Below are 13,851 nucleotides of genomic sequence, written 5' to 3'. Positions count from 1 at the left end.
GAGGCCACAGGATGCTTGGATCAGCCACAACCACATCCTGACCAAGCCAGTCCTGCTGAGGTCCATGACTTGTTACTGAATTCCCCTACACTCAGCTTACCTCACACAGGCATTTGGAAACAGGAAATTAGAACTATGAAGGTGATCTGAGGTTATGTGCACAAAATGTCTCTTGCTGTCTCCGCATTTCCCTGTGCCTGGTCTACAGCCTCAGCCCTTTGGGAGAGAGTTGGCCACTTGAAGGCCCATGTCCTCTCTGTTATCCATGCCCGTCTCAAGAGCCGGAGCCCTGTGAGGCACGCTCTTCCGTGGCTTGCAGTCAAGACCTGCAGCATCTCACCTGCTCTCACTCTGTAGCCCTGGCTGTCCTGAGGTGTCTGAGGGCTGCAGAAACAGCTCCCTGGTTAAGAGTCCTTCTGACTCTTCCAGAGGGTCCAGATTCAGTTCTCAGCACCCACACCAGGCAACCCACAACTGCCTGCAACTCCAGCTCCAGGGGATCTAACACTCCTCTGGCTTCCACTGGAGGACACCTGCACATGTGTGACATACACTCACACAGACACATAAATGAAAATAAAAATTTTTAAAAATTGGTGCTTGGAACATAGGAGTGGAGTGGTATGTCAGGGAGCCCTGCCCAGGGTGAAGGAACCAGCCCAAAGGTTTCTGTCTCACCTGAAAACTTCGCTCCATTGTACCTCCCCCTAGCCAGAATCTGGGCAATCCTGGTGGGTGGTTTGTTTTGTTTAGATTATAATCACATTATTTCTTTCTTTCCTTTCCTTCCTCCAAGCCCTCCCCTCTACTCCCCCTTGCTTGTGTTCAGATTCGTGGCCTCTTTTCCATTACTTGTTGTCACATGCATCTGTATACTATTGTCTGTATGTTGGTTTTCGGGGCTGACCATTTGGTATTGAATAACCAGTTGGTGTGCTCTCCCCGGGGAAGACTGTGTCTCCCATTCTCCCCAACTGTCCGCAGTTCTCTGTGTAGGGTTAAGGTCCGCAGTTCTTTGTGTAGGGTTAAGGCTTTGCAGGCTTCCCTCAGCCCACCTTCACATGTCCATTGTTGTTGTCTTTGTTTAGTTACTGTTTAGGCAGTCACGAGGGTGTAGCTTCTGACGTCAGCAGTAAACCCAGTCTCGGCAAACTCCCTCATCTCCTGGCTCTTGCTAACTTTCCACCCCCTTTTGTGCAATGTTCTCTGAAACTTAGGTGGGGGAGTTGGTTTGTAAATGGATCCTTGGGACCAGGCTCAGTTGTGTGTTTTTTGTTTGTTTGTTTTGAGACAGGGTTTCTCTGTGTAGCCCTGGCTGTCTTGGAATTCGCTCTGTAGACCGATCTGGCCCCAAACTTAGAGATCCACCTGCCTCTGCCTCCTAAGTGCTGGGACTAAAGGCGTGCGCCACCACATGTGGTTTTCTAAGGGTAGTGGCACATGCTTATAATGCTAGCACCTAGGAGGATGAGGTAGAAAGATGGTGGGCTTAGGTTATATAGTGAGACCCTGGGTCAAATAATAATAATAATAATAATAATAATAATAATAATAATAATAATAATAATATAAGAGAAGGTAGAATATCCAACCCTAAAATGTCTTATTCTGACTTGGAATCTCAGCTGGGTGAGAGAAAAAATTGACTAATAAAAAATATAGTGAGCTGGATCGCTTTTTTTGGGGGTGTCATGCACAGACAGAAAAGAGTTCCAAAGGGCTGAACTTGAGGAGAGGGAGGACACAGAGGTGCTCAGAGGCTGGGGAAGGTGACAGGCTGAGGAACAGCAGATGTCCAAGGTGGGAGAGCCATTCTTCTCAGAGCTGTCCTGTGGGATTTTCTGGAGGGGAGGGCAAAGGCTTAGCACAGTCCCCATGACTCATGAGCATGGATGAGGGGCTCAGCTTCCAGGACGAACATGTGACTGGGTTAACAGATTTGGTGTGCCAACGCCTTAACTCCAGCATTTTAACTCGAGATATGCCCCCCCCCCCCCATTGTTTTAGTCTCCCTGGTCCTCCTCTTCTGGGATGAGGCACCCAGGCTGGAAGACTAACCCAGAGCACCAGTCCTTTTCCTCCTTCTAAGACAAACGACATTGGCGAAAAATGACACCTGTGACTTCCTGTTCCCCAATTTACAGTGCTGTTTTCCGGCTCTGACTTGTTGGGTCTTTAGCATTGAATGCTAGAAATCTCTATAGTCTTAGCCCTTCTCGGCAGTTCCTGGCCATCACTCTGTACCCTTCCCCTATCTCCTGACTCAGACCACTCTGCAAACCTCCCCTGACTCAAACCACTTGGCTACCCTCGGCCCATAGCTCTTTCCTATCTGTGACTCAGGTGGTACCACTGATTCTCAGAATGACTTTTGCTATGTATCTGCTGACAACGTGTGTGCTTCCCATATGTACCCCAGAGCTCAGGCGTACACACTTAAGCACCCCAGCACCTACTCAGCACACTTATTTAAACCCACCCAGTCCCAGTGAGGAAGATGTAATGGAGGCTCTTCTGATACCACAAATAAAATATTTCTAAGAATGATCCCCAATCACCCTCATCTCCCCTGTCACATCCTGTCCCCTCCCGGCAATAATGGACACTAAAGTCAGTCTAGTGATCTGTGTCAGATATCTACCAATGGTCTTCTTGGCCCTCCCTTGGCCCTGTCCCCTTGGAATAATGGGCCCTCCAGCTCTACTCCTTCAGTTCCACCCATTACTTTCTTCTACTGCCCAGAGCCCAGCTTCATCAGTTCCAAACTAGCCTCCTAGCTAGATGATTTACCTCCCTATATCCCATCCTCCTTGGCCCAGTACACCAACATGAGCCCCTTAACATGAAGACTTGACCTAGCCATGCCCTTCTTGACGTCTCTAGGTAAGTCCCTACCACTCTCTGGCTAAAGTCCAAGTTCATTAGTACAACACTCTGCTCCCCTGGGGCCACACTCCCTTCCCTAGCCTTCATCATTCACATTTTCCCACACTTGTACCCTAATCAGCATGGCCTGCTTGCCCTGAGTGAGACCATCCTGATGTGCCCTGCACTGATGCCTCTACCTGGGTCTTTTCTCTGCCTGGGATGTGCATCCCACCCTCTTTAGCTGGTATAACACCCATCCATTCTTCAAGACTATCTCAAGGGACATGTCCTGGGAACTCTGACTCCAGACTAAACTAAGGGGCCCCTGATGCCCTGTCCTCCAGTGCTCCACATGCTCAATAGAAAAGCCTATCTTGGTGATATCTGATTGCAGCCGCTGGTTTAGCTCAAAGGTTGGGTCTTAGCCAACTTTGAGACCTTGTCCACTATTTTCATGCCTGGCACAAGTGGGAACTTGATACTTTTTTTTTTTTTTTTTTTTTTTTTTGTCAAATGGAACTAAACTAAACTGTGGGATTCTTTAGAAGAGTATTAGTCAAAAAGAAGGAAAGGCAAAAGAGAGCCTGGTGTTGAAGTCAAGGTGTGGATGACAGAGTTCTGCCCTGTGTACCTTCCCCCTTTCTCTGAAGAAGGCTTCTACAACTAGGAAGAACCCCTAGTTCAGCAGGGTGAGAGGAAGAACAGACAGACAGAACAGACAGGAGACACAGCGGTAAGCTGAAAGGCACCATGGGGTGAACAACCAGAGGAACCCAGAAAGCATGGTCTGGAAATTGTGTAGGACTATTGACTCCAATCTTGAGAAAAATCAGTAATTTCCAGGTGACGTGTATGGCCACTGGTTGAACCCTGGAGTTAAAACATTTGTAGAAACTGGAATGCAGAGTGAAGGTAGAGGTACTGTGAAGTTATCAGCAATGTTTGGATGCTATAATGTAATTTTGACTATGTGGAAAAATCGCTTTTAGAGGTACCTTTGGAAATGGATGACGTAGTGAGATCTGCACTTCTCTTGGAAATATTTAGTGTAAAATACACAGTGGATTTGGAGGGTAAATGGAATGCTGCTATGAGACCCTGCAAGTCAGAGGCAGCGAGTGGACTGCAACTCTCTTCTAAGGGTGATTACAGCTGTTGAATTCACACTGATAGAAAAGTGGAGATTCATATCGAGGTGCCTATGGCTTGAATGACAAAAAGAGAAGCCTGGCAACCCTTACCATCCCTTCAAATACTCTAAGTTCAGGGTCATCTTCTTTGAATCTCCTGAAAAAAATTTTTTGTCCTGCCTGTCACCTGACATGGTTATGTGTCCTTGAGAGTCACCTGACAGAAATACTACTATCTTAGTTCTTTTCCTATTGTTGTGATTCAACACCATGACCAAGACAAGTTCTAAAAGACAGAGTTTATTTGACTTATAGTTCTAGAGGGCTGAGTCCATCATGGAGGGAAGCGTGGTGACTGGATCAGGAAGATGAGGGCTTACATCTTAAACCACAAGCTGGAAGCTCAGAGAAGCTTGCCCCCAGTGACATACTTCCTTGAGCAAGCCCACACCTCCTAAAACTAACCAAACATCACCACCAACCCTAAGCCAAATAGCCAAACATCTGAGCCCATGGGAGAAACACTCTCGTTCAAACCATCATAACTACCCAGTATCCTGAAATTAGCAATGTGGGTTCTGTGGATACTTAGCAAAATTGCATTCTTCCAACATGAAGACTGGTCCCCTGTGGCCCCAGCTAGGGATGGTAAGCTGGTACCTAGATAGCTACACCACCAGAACCGGTCTCACACATCTCTCACACATGAGCCTTTGGGGAAAGATAGGTACAAGTGATGGGAACCATTATGAGTGATTCTCGTGTTTGAGCTGCTCAGGCTCCTGGAGACCAATTGGTTCCAACATTCTTACTCCATAGGATGGAAACATAAGCCCGGAAGTGGAAGAGATTGACCCCACACAGGTTAACTGTGGGATGGAATCAGAGCTGTGTTTCTATCCACAGTCCTGGGCCTATTTACCACCTTGTCTGCTCACAAAACAGCTCATTTAAACAGAGTCCTCGAGACACCCGCCCCGACTCTGCCTCTGTGAGACAGGATGACTTTGGATGCCGGTTTCCTCCCCGGCTGCGGGAGGGTAGTGGTTAACTTCACAAATGTGAAAGGAAGACTTACAGTGGTTCCTACACTGTACAGACCCACAGCTTATTCAGCGGCATCAGCGGAACCATTACTGTCAACGTCACCAATACAGTAATGCTACAGAAAGCAATAGCAGCATTCAGCAAATGATCGACTTCAGACATACACCTCCTGGAGCAGTGGTGGACGAAGACCCCACCCACCCGTCCCCTCCAGAGACTTACTCTGGTCTTTGTTTTGTGTTTTCTTTCTCTCTCTCTCTCTCTCTTTCTTTTTTTTTTTTTTTTTGAGACAAGGTTTCTCTGTGTAGCTTTGTGCCTTTCCTGGAACTTACTCTGTAGCCAGGCTGGCCTTGAACTCACAGAGATCCGCCTGCCTCTGCCTTCCAAGCGCTGGGATTAAAGGCATGGGCCACCACCGCCCTGCTGTTTTGTGTTGTGTTCTCATCATTATCTCTACTCCATTTCATCATTGATAGTTTCTAATACCACTTCAAGTTCACTCATTTTTATTCTGCAATATCTAAGCTGTGATTTATCCCTCCCAGTCTTTAATGTGATATATGGTTGGTTAGCGTGTTCCTCCATCTCTAGATGTGATTTGGGGGGTCTGTTTATATCTTCCCTGTCTTTATCTAAAATGCCTCTGCTTTTTCTTTATCTTCTCAACACGTAGAAAGTGCAGCAGCAGTTGAAACCATTTGGCTGCGGATCCTAAAGGCAATGCCATTGCTGGGCTTGTTTCTGCTCATCATGGGTTCTACTTTCCTGTTTCTTTGTGTATCTGCTGATCATTTTGTTTCATTTATCCTGCAGTGCCTGGGTATGAGTGCTTGTCTGCATCTATGTATGTGTACCACAATGCATCCAGTGCCTATGGAGACTAGAAGAGGGGAAAGGATTCCCTGGAACTGAAGTTACAGATGATTGTGAACTGCCGTGTGGGCGCGCTGGGAGCTAAAGTCAGGACCTCTGGAAGTGCAGCCAGGCTCTTAACCACGAACCGTCTCTCCAGCCTCCTTTAACTGTTTTTCATAGATTTATTTTATTTTTTCTGTGTGTGCATGTTTTCTGTGTGCATGTGCCTATATGTGCCTGTGTCACATCCGGTGTGTGTAGTGTGTGTGTGTGTGTGTATGTGTGTGTGTGTGTGTGTGTGTGTACTTATGGAGGTCAGAGGTTGACATCTGGCATCTTTCATTACTATTCCACTTTGTTTATTTTTATTTATTTCTTTTATGTATATGGGTGTTTCTTCTCCATGCATGTCTGTGTACCACATGCATGCCTGGTGCCTGTAGAGGCCAGAAGAGGGCAATGGATTCCCTGGAACTGGAGTTACAGACCATGGTGAGCCACCATGTAGGGCTGGGAACTGAACCCTGGTCCTCTGGAAGAACAGCCCATGTTCTTAACCGCTGAGCCATCTCTCCAGTCCCTCCACCTGTTTTTTGAGACAAGGTCTATCTGAACTCTGATCTCAGTGAATGGCTAGACGAGCTGGCCAGCAAGCTCCAGGGACCCCCTGTCTCCACCTCCCTAGTGCTAGGTGCATACCACCACACCTATTTTACACAGGACTGAGGGTGTGAAGTTGGGTCCTCAGAGCCATCTTTACAGACCCTCTTTTTAACTGTGGGGTTTTGTTTGTTTGTTTTTGTTTTGTTGATTAGTTGCTTGGTTGGCTTTTGTTGGCTTATTTATAGGGAGTTGTTTTGTTTTGAAACCGGGTCTTGCTAAATTCCTCAGGTTGGTTTTGAACTCATACTCATAATTCTCCCAATCTCAGTCTCTCAAGTACTGTAATTATAGATGTGCCCCATCCCAGCTTTGTATGTACTCTGATTTTTAATTGGCCATGTGGATTTCACCTTTTTGGGTTCTGGGTCTTTTTTTTGTTTTTGTTTTTGCTTTTTTTTTTTTTTTTTGGTTTTTCGAGACAGGGTTTCTCTGCGTAGCTTTGCACCTTTCCTGGAGCTCACTTGGTAGCCCAGGCTGGCCGGCCTCGAACTCACAGAGATCCGCCTGGCTCTGCCTCCCGAGTGCTGGGATTAAAGGCGTGCGCCACCACCGCCCGGCATGGGTTCTGGGTCTTGTATTATTCTTGAGCTTTTATGCTGGAGACCAGATGAGTGACAGGAAAGCAATCTATTCCTTGCACAAGACTCACTGGTACCAGAGCAGCCTCAAGTACAGGGCAAAGTGAACCAATTCCCACTCCCAAAATCATACCTTCCAGATACCCACACACCACAGGAACTGTTCCTGACCTGTGAGGGCTCTGATGATGCCCATTCTGTCAAGGGGTTCCTTTCCCGAGCACCAGCAGCTCCTTGTGCAAATGTGTCCCTCTGTTCTCTGCTAGGTATGAAAGGAAAGCCTGACAGGTCTGCAGAGCGCTCTGTACAAGTGGTCCTCACACGCTCTGAACTTCTCTACACACCTGTCCACAAGGCTCCCCACGGGGTTTCCTACTGCCGAAGCCCAAGGACTCCCAAGTAACCAGGGCAGAACAACCCATTCCTCCAAAGCCTCTGTCCTATGCTACCTGCTGCTCCTTGTCTAGAAGCCTGTCAATGTGCCTGTCCTGGTTTTCATTTTCTTAATGTGGAAGTAAACTTGGTCCCTGCTATTCCATTGTGGCTGGTGATGGAGGTCGGTCCTGCTCAGACTGTAGAGCAAAGATGTTTATGCTGGCTAGGCTTGGGCCTCAGAGGATCAGAGGTCCAGGTGGCTGCCATCACTTAACCACTTCAAGGAGTCTGAGCCCAAAGCCACCTCAGGAGAAGATGGCACAGAGGTGGGTTTGGGACTAATCCTGGTGAGATGATCTGAGCCTAGAGTGGAGCTAACGCATTAGACTTCTTCACTGCCCAAGAGAGGGACCAACAAGATGGCTCAGTGAGGAAAGGGGATTGCCACCAAGCCTGAGGACCTGAGTTCAATCCCTAGGACCCACATGGTAGAAGAAAAATATAGATTCTGACAAGTTACACACACACACACACACACACACACACACACACACACACACACACGTAATTTCTAAAAGAGAAGAGCCAAATCCCTCCACTCAAGTTTGTGGGGTCTGGGTTTCCAACACTGACAAGGGCCAGAAGAATGTCTTTACTTAAATATGGAGCTGGAGAGCTGACTCAACAGTTAAGAGTGTACCCTGCTGGTCCAAAAGACCCAAGTTCAGTTCCCAGCACCCACATCGGCCTGCAACTCCAGCCCCAGGTCACTCTACCCCTCTTCTGGCCTGGGTGGGCACCCACACAGATGTGGCACACATTCATAAAGATATGCACATAAATAAAAATAAATATTTTTAAAACTGCACGTAAAGCTAGGTATGATGGTGCATGCATGTAATCTTAGCGCCTAGGTAACTGGGGCAAGAGGGTGGTGAGTTCCATGCTCAAAAAAAAAAGGAAAGGAAAGGAAAGGAAAGAAAGAAAGAAAGAAAGAAAGAAAGAAAGAAAGAAAGAAAGAAAGAAAGAAAGAAAGAAAGAAAGAAAGAAAGAAAGAAATTACATGAATAATGGTCTTTGTTGCAAAACTGTGATAAAAGTTGCTGGGAGTAGTCTGTGGAAAGGGTCCCTGAGGTCTGCACACAGTAGGTGTTCAATAGATACTATTTATTTCCTGGACTCAACTCAGATACTTGCTTCTTGGTCTGTGGGCTTCAGAGTCAGCCACAGCCCACCCCTGCCCCCACTGCCCACCTCCACCAGTTACGGATTTCTTTTCAGTGGCTCGCAGGCCTGGTTCTGGGTTTCTTTGAGCAGAGTCAGCTTTACAGCCAATATCCTTCCACCTCCGGGTAAAGCTTGCAGAGGTGTAACATTTGATAAGGTCCATTTAGTTTGGCGGCACTACAGTGTTTAAATTATCCAAAGACAGATCGCTCCCTCCAGCACCCCAGCCCCAAAGGATTTCTGCTCTGCTGAGTCCGCCAGCAGTGCACTGGAGGAAGCAGGGACCGAATCAGCAGGCAGTTTCTCACCGTGAGCTGAAATCGGTTCCAGCCCTTCTTCTCCGCCCATCACACCCCATTATTCCCTGCTAATTGCAAGCGTGGTATTCAGGTTAACTCTTTGAGAACAATGGCCGCTTTGATTGCTGGAAAGGTGGACCCCTCCCCTTCCTTGTCACCCCACCCACACACACACTTCCATTGTCCCCAGCTGACTCTGTCTGTCTAGGATTCTGAGGGACTCACTTGGGAAGCTCAGCTCTGGTGTGTATGGTGTGTTGCGTCTCGTTTTGTTTTGTTCAGTTTTTAAGACGGGGTCTCATGTAGCTCAGGCTGGCCTCAAATGCACTATAGGCCTAAGGCTAAGGTTCACATTGAATGCTTGGTCTTCTTGCCTCAACCTCCTGAGTGCTGGTGGTGTTGAACCCCACTAAGCCTGGTATTGTCACTCTGTATTCTGATGGGGGACCTGGGACGGGGCATCTGGTGAGGTCCCAGCCAGAGACAGTGAAGTCTTGTCTTTAACTGATATCTGAAAGCATCAGCCTAGAAATCTGGCATGATGGTACAGGCCTATCATCTCAGCACTCAGAAGACTGAGGCAGGAGGATTACCAGTTCAAGGCCAGACTAGGCTACATAGATAGACTCTATCTCAATCAAGCAGGATCAAATCAAAGTAGATACAGATGTTTGGCAAGCCGTCTGTCACACTGCCTAGGCTGGGCTCAGTCTTGACTCCATACCTCCTCCAAATGAGGATGAGGCACTGTCCCCCCACCCCAGCACCCGGACCTGGACTATCCCCTCGCTCACTGGGCAGTTGGCCGAAATACTCACAATCAGACTCAATGACAGTTGTGCAGCTGAGGAAACATTCTCCCAGGGACCCTTTTTGTCATCCCCACAATCTGTTGGCCTAGGTTTTTGGATGGTGTTCACTTGGGACAAAACTAATTGAGTACCAGGGAGATGGTCCCATGGGTAAAAGAGTACTCACTGTGAACCCCCAGGTCCCGTGAAAAGCCAGGCTGGGTCATGTGTCTGAACCCCAGCACTGTGGAGAGTGGAGACAGGGACATCTCTAAGGATTGCTGGCTGCCAGCCTAGCTCCAGGTTCAGTGAGAGACCCTTCACAAGGGAATAGTTGGTGACTGAGCCCAATGTCTAAATCTGGCATGCTCTAGTGTGGGCATGTATGCCCCACCCTGGGAATGCAATGCATATATACACAAAACAGAACAGTTAATAATAATATATTTCAGCCCACAAAACCTAACATGCATTTTGCCTGGTCTTTTACAGGCAAAGGTTCTTGACTCCAGCACTGGAATTTGGATTCAGAGGGACCAAGGCAGAGAGGCTCTGAAGACAGATGAGCCTGCTCTAGACTACACCCTGGCCCAGAAGACTGATGTCAGAAGCATAACTGAAAGGACCTTTGGAGTAGACATCACAGCACTTCTGTGCCCTGGCTCCCATCAATGTTCTGGGTAAGTGGCTGTGAGGGAGCCACTTACTGGGGAGGCTGGGGACCTATGACCTCCTTGTACTGCTCTTGTACCCTTGGAAATCTGCAATCACTTGGAGGTCTATGCAGAAGTCTGAGGTACATGCAGCTTTAGTGTGAGGAGGGACCCATGGCAGAAGCACCTGGGGCACATGCGAGTCGCCTTCCCGGGGAGCTAGAATGTGAAGCAAGCAACAAACAGTCCCTGAGAACTCGGATTTGGGGCAGAGATATGAGTGAGGAGGTATGGGGTGGCGGGGGGGGGGGGGGGGGGGGGGGGGGAGAAGTAGCGAAAGGTAATTCACAGGAATCTTTACCCATCAAGCCTAAGGCTCCCATGAACTTTCTAACCTTATGAAACACAGATGTAGTTAAACAGTTCCCTGTTTGAGCCACACTAGCTAGCTGTCAGGAGGCTTCACGGAACTGGCCCACAGAAACTCAGGAGCAGCAGCAAGATTGGCCCTTCAAAGGAACCTCAGGAGACTCTGGCTGACCCAGGCTATGCCATGGGGGGTCTCTAAACTGCCACGGGACAGAAAAGACCCCCAAACTGGGATGCCCTCTCATGCACGCACTGCGGGACACAAGCTGTACATTGCTTCCTTCAGGGGAGGTGACTCCATCTATGCCCCGGGGAACATGGCACCCACACTGATGCTAAAGGGAACCCTGCTGAAATCGGCCCATCAGAATGCGATAATGCCCAGTCACAACTCTACCCTGCTGGTCTTCTCCAACCACAGGACCTCCAAACCAGGCTCCAAGAAGGACCATTGGGTATGTCTTCAGCGACATTATCCACAGGCTGGTTACCTTCCTTAGTGTATTGATACTGTTCTATTGCTGTAAAGGGAGGGCTATGATCAAGGCAGCTTGAAAAAGAAAGCATGTCATCGGGGGCTGGCTTACAGTTTCAGAGGGTTAGTCCACTGTCACCATGGTGGGGAACAGACAGGCATGAGAGAGAGAGAGAGAGAGAGAGAGAGAGAGAGAGAGAGAGAGAGAGAGAGAGAGAGAGAGAGAGAGAGATTGGTTCTATTCAGGACTTTGAAACCTCAAAGCCCACACCTAGTGACATATCTCCTCCAACAAGACCACACCTCCACCAACAGGGCCACACCTACTAATCCTTCCCAAACAGTTTCGTCACTGAGGATCAAGCATTCAAATATATGAACCTATGGGGGCCACTCTCATTCAAATTACCACACTTAGTAACCAATGACCACCAGGAAGGTCTTGCCTGTGGCAGAGGTGTCTCCAAGAAAGAAATGATGTAGATAGAAAGCAAGCCAGTCAGACAAGGTAAACAAAAACCTGTGCCCCATAGACCCAAGTTCCAGAGGGCTTACTGACCAGGGCCACCCATATCCACACTTACTGGAAGGCCTCTCTGCCTCCTTCCTGTGAGTGCTTGCCTAGTTCTGTGACTGTTCTAGAGTGAGAACTTCACTGCCTCCCCTTATAATTACAATAAGGATTGTAATCCTGACATTTTATGCTTTAACTGTGTGTGCGCTTGCACATTCATGTACCCATGCACATGCACACACACGTTCACTCTTGTGTGCACACAGGTGTAGGGGACAGAGAACAACCTTGGATGTTGTTCCTCGGGTGCTGTCCACCTTTTTTTGAGTCTTTCACTGTCCTGAAACTCCTAGAAGACTAGGCTGAATAATCAGCTAGCTCTAGGGACTGCCTGGCTCCCCAGCACTGGGATTACAAACACATGCCACCACACCCAGCTTTTTCTACGTAGATTCTGGGAGATCAAAGTCGGACCCTCAAGCTCCAGGGAAGGAAACACTTTACTGAATCAGCTATATAAATCCCACTTCAGCTTTTACAGAACACTGTTAATCATCATCCAACCTTGCTACATCCAGCCACTCCCAGGCCAGGCTGGAGTACAACAGAAACCAGGCTGCCCCATAGACAAGATGAGTTCAAAGACCCCCCTACGACATGACCAAACTTGCCTTGTCTAAAATCCAGCATCTCTCCTTCTCCTTACTCAGTTCAAAATCGCCTCATGATTGACAACCTACCTCTCCCCTCCCCATTTTCTCTCACACAGGCAGTGTGCACATTATGCACATTCTCAAGTGTACATAATAAAATCTGCATATTTCAAACCCTCTTGCCTGGGCTCTTTGGGCCAGTGTCTGGTCCTCAAACACAAGGAGGGGAAAGTGAGGTGCCTTATTTTTATGCCCCCAGGGATGCTGGAGACATGGGTCCCCAGAGAAGGGGAAGTGGTGGTATGGGGCTGTCCCCACAAAGAGTCCTGGGAATAGCAGCCTGGTATGGGTCTCGGTTCCTTCCCACACACTGAGGATGCCCAGTGGTTCTGTGAGAACCATCAAAGATGGCAAAAGCCCAGGTCTGCATGGGAGGGATACTTGGGGCTCTGGAAGGCAGCCCACTGTGTCAAGGGTTAGGAAATGGGGTTCGGAGAGGTTTACAGCTAGCAAGCTAAGACCTGGTATCAGAATAGGTCTGGCACCAGCGTGACTGTGTCCTGACACAGTCCCGTGACTCCTCTATCAAGGAGGCATTTCTGGGCTCCTGGCCTCAGTGCCGCTCTCAGCAGGATATTCGTTTCAAAGCTCCCAAATGTGGGGATCAGATGGTCTCTGCACAAACCAAGTCTTAGCGTGTTCAGCATATGGCAGAGTAAAAAGTGTGTCTTTAACAATAACCGGATATACATGCACCAGAGTGCTTAAGATACAGGAAGCAGAATCCTCAAACGTGCAAAGTGTTTCTTTCCTCGCTTTCTCGGTCACTATTGAAAAGAAAGTGCTCCTTTGTCATCGGACAAGCGCTGGATGCAAGGGTGCTGGTGGCCTGAGCGGACCCCAGAAGAGGCGGCAGGTTCCCAGTGGGCTATACTTACTCATCACCTGGCCTTTCTGGGATTGTGACCCCAAGTGGTCTTCTTAACTCCGTGGGTCACTCTACTGCGTTCCGATACCCGGATTCCAGGCCCAGTCAGTGGACACGCTCAGCTCAGATGCCTCTAGAATCAACTTCAGTAACAGTAACTTACATATATCACATCACTGACACCCCCAGAACCCCCGGCATAAATAGAAGGTATCCCTTGTTACCTGATAAGAAAAGCAAGACCAGGTGTAGTTCAGTCAAGGGTGTGACATGCAAGCATGAAGACCTAAGTTCAGATCCCCTGCACCCACAAAAAGGCCAGGCAACGTGGTATGTGCCAGTAATCCTGGTGCTGGGGTGGTAGCCATGGGAGGATGCCTAGGGGCTTGCTGGCCAGCCTATCTAACCAGATCAGCGAGGGCCAGG

The sequence above is a fragment of the Peromyscus maniculatus genome, chromosome 9 (genome assembly GCF_049852395.1).
Source record: "Peromyscus maniculatus bairdii isolate BWxNUB_F1_BW_parent chromosome 9, HU_Pman_BW_mat_3.1, whole genome shotgun sequence".
Taxonomy (NCBI): Eukaryota; Metazoa; Chordata; class Mammalia; order Rodentia; family Cricetidae; genus Peromyscus; species Peromyscus maniculatus.
Note: the sequence above shows the minus strand (reverse complement) of the source record.